This window comes from Silene latifolia, chromosome Y (genome assembly GCF_048544455.1).
Source record: "Silene latifolia isolate original U9 population chromosome Y, ASM4854445v1, whole genome shotgun sequence".
Classification (NCBI taxonomy): Eukaryota; Viridiplantae; Streptophyta; class Magnoliopsida; order Caryophyllales; family Caryophyllaceae; genus Silene; species Silene latifolia.
Genome location: NC_133538.1, coordinates 317390510 through 317402441, shown reverse-complemented (window position 1 = coordinate 317402441; position 11932 = coordinate 317390510). Strand labels below are relative to the sequence as shown.

The 11932-nt window shown below is 34.2% G+C and overlaps 1 pseudogene; it reads left to right on the top strand.

Moving 5' to 3' along the window:
• The first annotated feature begins 1702 nt into the window (after positions 1-1702).
• On the top strand, positions 1703-8574 carry LOC141633810 (ribonuclease TUDOR 1-like; annotated as a pseudogene).
• The last annotated feature ends 3358 nt before the right edge of the window (positions 8575-11932 follow it).

Genomic DNA, 11932 nt, shown 5'->3' with positions numbered 1-11932 from the left:
TTATTAATTCATCATTAAGTTTGTTTTTTATAAGGCAGTTTGACAAAAATATTGTGTAAAACAAATTCAAATATAACCATATTAGTGGTAGAAATCATAACTAAAAAACTTGTTTTACAATTAATTTATGCAATACCTTCTTACACAAGTATTTGTATTCCCGTCTCTCTTCGGCTTTTATTAACGTCAAATATGTACTCCACATGTGATATTGTGATATTCAATATGTTCTCCGTCGCAAAATATATCAATAAACTGACGTCAAATATGTACTCCATGCATATGTAATAGTGTGATCTTCAATACGTAAAATATGTACTCCATGCATATGTGATATTGTGATCTTCAATATGTTCTCGGTCGCAAAATTTATCATTAAACTGCATTATATATAAACATTGTATGTCAGTAAAAATAAGTATAATCATTACACTTGGAAAAAAAACTTATTTCACATATGAATCCAAATGAACAAACACAAACACAATCAAAAGAAAAACATTCAATAAGGGAATAATAGTGATCGATATTTAAGATGAAAAGCAAATATTTATACTATGTGTAGTGTTGTATTGGATTTAGTCTTGTAGTTGTATCGAAATTGTTCTTCATTTAAATAATCTTATTATAGGCCGTATAGTGTTGTAGTTGTCTTTAGCTTCTATTAGGCAATTTCACCATCTTAGGATTGCAGTAGTACTCAATTTTCTAATGTGATCGATAGTCTATCTAATTTTTTTATTTATTTATAGAATTGTAGTAGTACTCAATTTCTTATGCGGTGATAGTCTATCTAATATTTTTTTATTGAATTTTTTATACTTAATAATTTATTTTAATGCATTAGGTAGGTCGCGAAAGTTGGAGACTTTACAATTTATGGACTATACAACCAGTTGTAAATGTTGTACGGTGTAGAATCTGAGCTTTGTGATAAAGTATCCGAACTTTATGTTAAAGAATATGAGCTTTATTAGAAAGTATTAAGCATTTACACATTAAAAACATGAACTTTGAATTAGCTCAGAAAGAATACATGTAAACTCGGATTCTTATATCATGGTTGTACAATGTTTATGGTACAACTAGAAGTATAATCCTATTTGTGGAGATTTTAATATAGCTCGAAAAAAGCTTCATTTAATAATATAGATAAATAGATATAGATATTGATATTGATGATTGATTGATATTCATATTAGTTTTATTTTCCTTAAAAAAAGTATTTTATTAATCAAATCAAACACTCTTCTAGTTTTATGTCAATATTATGTTAACGAGAATTATTTATTGTCATGCGGCATATATAAAATCTTAGACATAAACATGAATTAGGGGTCGTTTGGTTGACAATGGGAAATTACAATGCCCGGGAAGATCCAATTACTATGCTATTCTATTTCATGTGAATTTGGAAAAGTTGTTTGGTTGCATGTGGGAACTCCAATTCCATAGGAACTTCCACTTACCTAGGGGGGCCTAGGTAAGCAACTTCCTCTTAGAGTTCCTAGAAAGTTCCAATTCATGTGAATTGAGGCAACCAAACAACAAACTATTTTTACACTTCCCATTAATTACAATCCCTGTGTTTTTGATGGGCAACCAAACAAATCCTAGGTCTATATTCCATTTTATTGTAAAATTTATCGCACATTATTTTAATATGTAAAACTAGTTATAATTATAATTAGGGAGTATAATTTACAATTGTAATTATAATTCCTAAATTTAATAATCCAGTAAGTTCTTAAAATTGTTGCATTCATATTTTATATACTTCGATCAGTAAGGTTTGATTTGTATTAATCTGTTATGATTTGATTTGATTTTGATCTGATGTTGTTTCTTAATTTTAGATTGATTTTAATTTTGTTCATTGTGTAATTAGGGAGATTAATATGAATTTGAATTTGTTGAATCATGATTTTGTTTGAGTGTCACTGTTGATGGATCTGATTTTTGAGTTATATTGATGATGATAATATGATTTTTGATGATGATTTGTATTTAATTTATGATCTTAATCGTTGTGATTTTAATAACATTCAATTACACTGCATTTTAAGGTGTGTGATTATTCAGTAACGGTTCTAAAGGATGATTCGTGTTCGCGACTCCAATACATTTTCGGATTAAGGCTCTATGTTCTTCTTCTTGTTGTAATTGAATGTTATTGTTTCATATGGTGTAGCATGCAAATTTTATAAACTAATCAAGTGTAATATTGATCTCAATATGGATAATAATCAGTTAATTTGATGCAGGATATGCTAATTTATTTGATAGTATGAGTGTTTTTGTCAAAATCTTAATTTGGTGGTTGATAAAGTGTTTTCCTGGGGGAAATTTGTGTTGTAGATCTGAGTAAATTCGAGTGATCAATGGCGGCTGCAGCGACACAAGGTAGATGGTTGAGAGGGAAAGTGAAGGCTGTTCCTTCAGGGGATACCTTGGTCATTATGGACATGGCTAAGGCCAAAATTCCACCCGAAAAGATGGTTACTTTAGCCTCTGTCATCGCTCCTAGACTGGTTCGTATTTTTTCCGTGTTTAGCTCTCGGTATTGCATTATTATTCAACTCAATTGTGTGCATACCCAACCATTTGAGATCTTGGCATAGTGGTTGAGACTGAGGGCGGGCCGTCTAGACAATAGGTCACAAGTTTGAGTCGTCCTTTCCTTTGTAATTTACTCCATTGTGGGAGTTGTGGACCTTGTGGTTCATTTCACACACTCGCAAAAAAAAATATAGTCTTTAGTTTTATGTGGTTTTAGAAGGATCTTTTTAAATTCCGACCTTAAAACGTCATAAATTTGTATTTTTGTGTCAAACCGTATCATACTATCATCATCCAAGATGTGCTTGTGTGCATATAGGTTTTTATTAATAAGTATCTCGATGTAATTTAACTTTTTTATAGTCGTTAATATGTTTAAATGTAATTTCTAACGTAACCTATGACTGTTGCCAAGCTATAAATCTTCTAGGTTCGTGATTCAAATCCTAATTGATGCAAAATGTATTGTTATAGGCACGCAGAGATGGAGTTGATGAGCCCTTCGCATGGGAGAGCAGACAGTTTTTGAGGAAACAATGCATCGGAAAGATGCAGTCTTTTTCTTTTTCTTTATTTCCCCCTTCTTTTCTAGTATCTGGCGTGCTAAAAGCCTAAAACACTAGTGTCTGACATTACTAAATGAATGAAATAGTGACCTGGTAACTTGTTGCCATCACCTGTCATTTCAAAGGTCTGAACTCTTATATCTTACATACTAATCCGTACTTTTGTTTTGTATCATGGCCTGCGGGAAGTAACTTTCTTAACTCATGCCACACCACCTACGCAATCAGGAATGTCAAGGGAGTTTGCTACCGTGCTCCTTGGAGGTAGTACCACTCAGAATGTTTCAAAGCTGGTGGTTGCCAATGGATGGGCAAAGGTTTACTTCATGCTGTTTACAACTCTTTTATGCCTGACATCCTGACTAGTGTCTATATATTCGAAACTGGGTCTTTTCCTTATTTCATTTCTTTACAACCAGGTCAAGGAGCAGAAAAGTGAATCAAACGAGGATGTGGGAGAGTTACTGTGGCTTGAAGAGCAAGCAAAAGAACAAGGCTTAGGAAAATGGAGTAAGGTAGTTCTGTTCCGTTGTTATATGGCTGTCTATTTACCAATGCCATAAGTTTTCTCATCCCTTAAGCAGATAGCAAACAGTTCTTTCTTGCCAAGTGGCTATCAGTATACCGACTCATCAATTGATGGCTTTATATCCGGATTGATTGATTTTAAGGAACTTAATGCGATGGTTTGTATCTTTGCGACTGCGGACTTACTCTAGAAGTTTTTTCGTCCCTTCATAGGTACCTGGGGCTCCAGAGGCCTCCATTAGAAATTTGCCTCCCTCTGCCATTGGTGGTTTTAGCGGTTTTGATGCTCTTGATTTTGCAACCAGAAACAAAGGGAGGTCAATTCAAGCAATTGTCGAGCAGGTTCGCGACGGGAGTGCTCTTCGTGTCAATTCAAGCAATCTTTCCTGTTTATTCTGTAAAGAAATGTTTTCGAACATTTTATGACCTAGGTCTTAGTTTAATTCAATTGACTGTTTATTGTGTTTGGAATATCATTTGCTGAAAAGTCTAATATCTTGAGTGATTGTGAATTCAGGTTAATGTTTGCATGGAGTACTCCAGAAAAATTCCTGTTGGGGATAGTACTAATCCTGCGGCAATGTCAGCTGAATCCAGGGTGATAGACTTTGGTTCCGTGTTCCTGGCTCCTCAGTCTAAAGGTGAAGGAGTTACTACTTCTACAAATGGTGGACAGCCAGCTGGATCCAATGTTGCTGAAATGTTGGTTGTCCGTGGGTTGGCTGAAGCAGTAAGACATCGTGATTTTGAAGAAAGATCCAGTTATTATGATGCTCTTTTGGCAGCAGAATCAAAAGCTATAGCGAATAGGAAAGGGAAACACTCAGCTGGTGATCCTCCTGCACACCACATCCAAGACCTTACCACTGTGAGTAATAATAATAGTATTTCGTCTCTCATCTTTTGCTTCACTTTTGTATACTTGTATTGGCACCGACTTTTCTGTCGCCCTTCTTTTGTCTTAATAATTATCTGAGGTACTTGAGTACTTCCTTTAGCTTTCAATGTTTTTCTCGTTGGACTTTCAGACAGTTCATCGTCTTATCGATATAATTTTGCAGTTATCTATAGACCTGTTTTTGTTAAAAATGTAATTTTATGGGAGATCCTTTGGATAAAATTGTAAATATTCTATTATTATATTGTAACTTTTATAAACTCCATATACATAGTTTTTTTAACATATTTTCTGTTAAATGATTTTAACTTTGACTTCAGAAAGTTAAATGAGGACATTGTGAAACAGAGTTTATTTTTTCTTTTTTGGAAAAAAATTCTCATATCTAGTATCAAAATATTTCAGGCATCGGCAAAGAAAACCAAGGACTTCTTACCTTTTTTGCAAAGAAGCAGGAGGCTTTCTGCCATTGTTGATTATGTAGGCTTTCTGCCATTGTTGATTATGTACTCAGTGGCCATCGGTTCAAGTTGGTTATACCCAAGGAAACTTGCAGCATTGCCTTTTCTCTTTCTGGCGTGCAGTGTCCTGGACGAGGTGAACCATACTCTGAAGAGGCAATTGCGTTGATGAGGAGAAGAATTCTCCAAAGGGCTGTTGAGGTAATGCACTTCCTTTATTGAACATGATACTTGCTTCCATGCTCACAACATAATGGTACTAATATTTTCTTCTCAGATTGAAGTGGAAACTGTGGATAGAAATGGAACTTTCTTGGGATCCCTTTGGGAATCTAGAACCAACGTAGGGGTAGTGTTGCTACAAGCTGGGCTTGCAAAATTTCAAGCCTCATTTGGTGTGGACAGGATAGCAGATTCCCATCTCCTTGCTCAAGCTGAGGAGTCGGCCAAACGGCAGAAGTTAAAGGTTAGATTATGCTCCTGTCTCTTTATACATGATTGTGTCTTACTTGCTCCATCCCCAAATCTTTTGTATACATTTGATTTGGTGGCCAACATATGTCAACTTTGACCTTTACTTTCTCCAAATATAATTGAAGATAGAATGTAAAATGGGTAAGGTTTGATTTATCAATATGAGTTTTCATATATATTTTTTTGGGATATTCCCACTTGTACCCCTCTGGTATGAGCTAATCCCACTTGTACCCCTACGTTTCAGGAAAGCCCACTTGTACCCTTCAACTTCCTAGTTATTCTCACATATACCCCTTAAGTATAGTAAATGATGAATATTGAGGATGAAGTGTGGTAAAAGGTGAAAGATGAACATTGAAGATGAAGTGGAGACATATAAATAGTAGAAAAGTAATGAAATACTTCAAATGGTCGAAAAGAATGCATGGAAATCGTGCTAAATAAATACAATGATGTACATTAAGCATTTTCAAAAATAGTAGTAAGAAGGTGAATTTCAGCCGCGTTTTGGAGGTGCAAACGACGCTCGATTTAGGTACTCTTGGACTCGTTGGAATCATGGGAGTGTGAAGTTTGCAAATATGGTCAGAGGGATGATCAAGGGTTGCTCTAAGTGTGGTAAAGGTGGCCTTGAATAGGTGCTGGTCAGGTACGAGTACAGCAGTCCTCGTACCTGACCAGCACCTATTCAAGGCCACCTTTACCACACTTAGAGCAACCCTTGATCATCCCTCTGACCATATTTGCAAACTTCACACTCCCACGATTCCAACGAGTCCAAGAGTACCTAAATCGAGCATCGTTTGCACCTCCAAAACGCGGCTGAAATTCACCTTCTTACTACTATTTTTGAAAATGCTTAATGTACATCATTGTATTTATTTAGCACGATTTCCATGCATTCTTTTCGACCATTTGAAGTATTTCATTACTTTTCTACTATTTATATGTCTCCACTTCATCTTCAATGTTCATCTTTCACCTTTTACCACACTTCATCCTCAATATTCATCATTTACTATACTTAAGGGGTATATGTGAGAATAACTAGGAAGTTGAAGGGTACAAGTGGGCTTTCCTGAAACGTAGGGGTACAAGTGGGATTAGCTCATACCAGAGGGGTACAAGTGGGAATTTCCCTATTTTTTTTAATAAAAAAAGCTATTTTATATTGGGAGAAATTCTCGGCCACCAAAATCAACGAATAACCAAGTAAATGAAATTGATGGACATTGGAGTATTAATATATTCCTTTGTCACTTTCTAACTGTTCATCTGGTTCTAGATATGGGAAAACTATGTCGAAGGGCAGGAAGTTGTTAAAGGGTCATCTGTCACTGAAACGAGGAAGAAGGAAGTCCTCAAGGTAGTGTTTGGTTTGGCTTTTATTGTTCAGAAATTTGTATTCTTTTGTGCATTATCGCTTATAATCAAACTGTTCTTTTTCATGTTCCCAGGTTGTTGTCACCGAAGTTCTTGGTGGTGGCAAATTTTATGTTCAATCTGTTGGCGACCAAATGGTAGCTTCCATCCAGCAGCAGCTTGCTTGCCTGGATATTGGGGAAGCGCCTGTACTTGGCAGCTTCAATCCGAAAAAGGGTGGTCTGGTTCTTGCTCAGCTCAGCGCAGATAACTCGTGGAACCGAGCTATGGTAAGATATGTGACCGTACCATTATATAGCATAACAAAAGTGCAAGTGTAACAGTACTATATATATTTGGCATAGCCATGCTCCATCCAATCAGTCTCGTGAGAGACTGTCTCATGTTAATAAAAAGTGAGACCAATTCAAGTAAAATCCCGACCTACATACTCATCAACCCAAAAAAAATTAAAAACAGAAACTTAGCTCACAATATGGACCTAGTCTCATGATAATGATCATGAAATTCTCAAATGTGAATTAGTGATTTTCCCTTTTCTGATATTTTAAGTGTGCTATTTTGTTATTGTAGATTGTAAATGTTCCTCGTGGTGGTATAGCTCAATCGCCAAATGATGAATTTGAAGTTTTCTATATTGATTATGGTAATCAAGAAGTAGTTCCCTACAATCGCTTACGACTTCTACCTCCTGCTGTACACTCTGTACCTGGATTAGCTCAACTCGCCAGCCTTGCTTTCGTCAAAGTTCCTAGCTTAGAGGAGGATTATGGACAAGAAGCAGCTGAATATTTGAGCGAGCTAACTCTTAGCAGTTCCCAACCATTTAACGCCGTGATTGAGGAGAGAGACACATCAGGCGGGAAAGTAAAAGGTCAAGGAACTGGGACAGTCCTTTTGGTGTCTTTGGTTGATAAGGAGAGCAGCTCTAACGTTAGTGCTGCCATGTTGAAGGTAATGGTTGATTCCCAATGTTCATGTTTTGTGATTTTCACGAACCTTATATTAGTAGATAATACATACGGAATATGATAGTGAATTTTTTCGATATAGTTGTGAATGTTTGTTCATTTTGTTGTATATGTGCATTCTCGTGTAGAATGAATCGAAACCGCTAGTGATGATAATATCAGTTGAATCTATTCTCTCCGTCTTACTAAATTGCGTTTTGGGCTGGGATGATTTCAGGCTGGGCTTGCTAGATTAGAAAAGCGAAGAAGGTGGGACACAAAGGAGAGGAAGGCTGCCTTTGACGAGGATTCTGCTCCACCTACAAGGAAGCTGGCCGGCAAGCGCTGAGTATTATCCCCCGCCCATCCACCGATGGGCCAAGTAAGCAGGGCACTAGTTGCAGTGCTGCAAACCAGTGCCCAAGAGGAGAGAATGTATACTATACCATGCACCTCAGCACAGCCATAATATCTGAGTGCAAACTATAAAACACTTGCTACTAAATTTCGTACCTACGATGGACTGTAGGGAACTATTACAGGGCTTTCCCAGGTGGGAAATCGTATTCGAGAAAAGGGAATTGAATGTAACTGTTGATCTTGTGGTTAGATGGGTTGTCAAGCATGGCCATCAGTCTCTTTCGGGTCTGTTTTGGTGGATTGACCCTCCACCTTTTGCTGATGTATCTTTGTAGGGATAAAAACTTTGGAACCTCTACTCTTATTCCCCACCCCGATCCCCTTGATTGTAACATACTGTGTTTTTTTTTTTAATTTTAGTACCACTTTAATAAAAAAAGAAAAACTATAAAACACGTATATACTATATAAGCTTTTGTTTATAATGATTAAAATTCGTAAATTCTTTATGAGATGGTGGAAAAATTAGTTTTACAAATAAAGTCTAGTAAATAAATCTATAAATATGGAAAACGCGAGTACCTCTTATATATGCAAGTCTTGTAGAGTATTGACCATATTACACTACACCAACGAAAAACAAATCTCAGTTATAAGTTATATAAGTAAGATGATAAGAGCATACATCAAAAGTATGTTACAAAAACAATAAAAACATACAAAATTGCATTATGAAGAAAAAATAAATCACAAAGGAAAGAGGAGGGAGAACTTCAAAGAATCTCGCATAAAAAACGTGAAGTAATTGTAAACCTATACATCTATACTTTGTATTTATATCTAACCAATCAACCATTAAATATAATATAGTGTTTGTATTAGTGTAGAAATTTGGATGTGCATAATATGAATACCCGTACATCATAGACTCCTTTCCAGTGTCTTCTAATCAACATACATGATTGTACTCTTGTATAGCCATTGGAGTTTCATTCAATCAACAATTCTTGAGATATTCTTGTATTCATGTACGGCTAACTTGAGATGTGATATATATATACAATATTTTATCTTTTTCAATGTAGATAATTAATTGTACGTCTTTGTCTATTATCTTTAAATATATTTTCATTTAAAAAATATATAAGGTAGTTTTACAAAGTTGGAGACTCCGTAATAACTCGAAAAAAGCTCCAGGATTAATCTTGCACAAAATAACGAAGAAAAAGGAATGATCATGGATAAAAATTGCAACACAACTGCCGGGCAACCATATTATACACTCTTTTTGCACTAAATAAAATGGCGTTATATACATCAACCATATTAACTCCTAAGAATACGACAACTAATTCTACAATAGGTCTTGGTATAGACGGGTGGGTCGAACAAACGGGTAAAGACCTCTAATAAAATGGGTAGGGGGGACAAGGTGGGGCACCCCCCATGTGCTTCCCACTTTATGACAAATGGATATTTTGTGAGGGTAAATGGTATACGTATAGACGGATAGTGTCCGTCTATAATGAGAATTTGTGCTAATTCTACTATTTTCATGTTTTTTAAGGTGATTGCTTTCGCAGTACAATACTCCGTACCGTAGTAGAATTAGAAAGAAAAATAATTGTAAAGGAAAATATATACGATGTATTTCTTATATATATGATATGAAAAGCGGAAGAAGCATGCATGATCAAGCAATATTTATACTTAAGATTATAATTCTCACTTTAAATAATGAAAATCATCAAAGCACGTAGTACATTACATTATGCTTGTTAAAATCAGTTCCATATGTAATTACATCAAGCTATAAAACAATTCATAAAATTTTACCAAAATAATAAAATAAAAGAACATGATATAATGAATGAACATGAAAAAAGAAAACGAAAACTTCTTGTATATCCCTCATAAGCAGCTTTGAACAAAGACGTTGCATATACAACACCATCAAACTATGAAACATACATACGAAAATCTAAAGAATCCGATCTCGGTTCTCTTAGGCAGTTGAAGCTCCAAAAATTTATTTTCAATTAAAGTTTAACGTACCTAACTCAATTCAAAAAGACGCATATACGTTTCCTACGACTGAATACAAAAATTCAAAGAAACTGTAACTTGAAGACTAAAGAATCCGATCTCGGTCCTCTCAGGCAGTCCAAGCTCCAGAAATTAAACACCGTGTTTTAGTCGGTCTTCATATATATCCTGAAATAAAAACAAAAACTAGTTTTAAACCCGTGCAAAATTGCACAGGTATGTATTTGGGTCGGTATTAATGTTTTTGGATGTATTTTTTTTTTGCATTTCTATTGTAATTATCTAGTTGGTCTAAATCAACGATCTACATAATTAATGTTTACACTTGTTTCAAATACGTGTTTACTTGCAATGGTTTAAGAGGAAATAACGTAATATACTATTGTAAATAAAATTTGCATACATAAAAAACTCTACATCCCGAAAAAAGAAATATAATTTAATAATCAACTTTAACATAGGCAAATTATTCTAAAAATTGAAAATTTTCATGATAGTGGTTATCGGGGATTTGACATTGATTGTTACGTATTTTCCGTAATCACCAAGTTTCTTGGAGGTATGAACACCTATATTCGTCAAGCATAAAGGCAAAGACGAATTATCATTAATTTCTGTAAAATATTCACATTATTTGTTATTCAATCCCGTAAGTAAATGTAATTTATTCACGTAATTATGTAATTATTAGTAACTATGTAATTCAGTCCGATTATATGTAATTACTTTCATTTATTCCAATTTGTAATTCATTCCGTTTATATGCAATTTCTTTTACTTCTGCCGTATCTATTTATTTCATTAACTATGTAATTCAGTCCGATTATATGTAATTACTTTCATTTATTCCGATTTGTAATTCATTCCGTTTATATGCAATTTCTTTTACTTCTGCCGATTATCTATTTATTTCATTAACTATGTAATTCAGTCCGATTATATGTAATTATTTTCATTTATTTCGATTTTTAATTCATTCCGTTTATATGCAATTACTTTTACTTCTGCCGATTATATATTTATTTCAAAAATATTTTCTATGACATAATTTGTCGCATGTTTGTCAGAGACGATTTAAAGAAATAAACTCTTTCCACGTAAACGAGACCTACCATCACCTAAATTTCCCAAAAAAAAGAAAAAGAAAAATTGGGTGAATGACGTGGCGCATCCTGTGTTGAGCATTGTCTTTTGCATTAATATAGATAAGATTATTTATTAAACATACACCTAATAATAATAATAATAATAATAAATAATTAATAAACAAACAAAAAAACTTGAAATTATATTTTCTTTCGGGTGGGGGGAGGGGGTTAGAAGCAAAATATTGATCTATATATAATAGTATAGATTTTGATTTTGATTTTGATTGTTTGAAGTTAAAAAAAACAACAACCTAATTAGCTTTTGTTTTAGTTTAGGATTCATATTGTACCATAACAAACTAATAATTAATTTATTGCTCATATCTTATTTCAATAATTATTATCTTAGATATTATCTCTTATTTTAAGTCGTTCGAAATAGCCGGATTCCCTAAAAACGCTCGAAAAAAGTTTCCTTTAATAATATATAGATAGATAGATAGATAGATAGATAGATAGATAGATAGATAGTAGATTTAATGCCTATGTAATCTTCTATAGAGTATGTGCTTGTATATATAATTGCCCTCTATATATTAACACAAACTATTTTTTA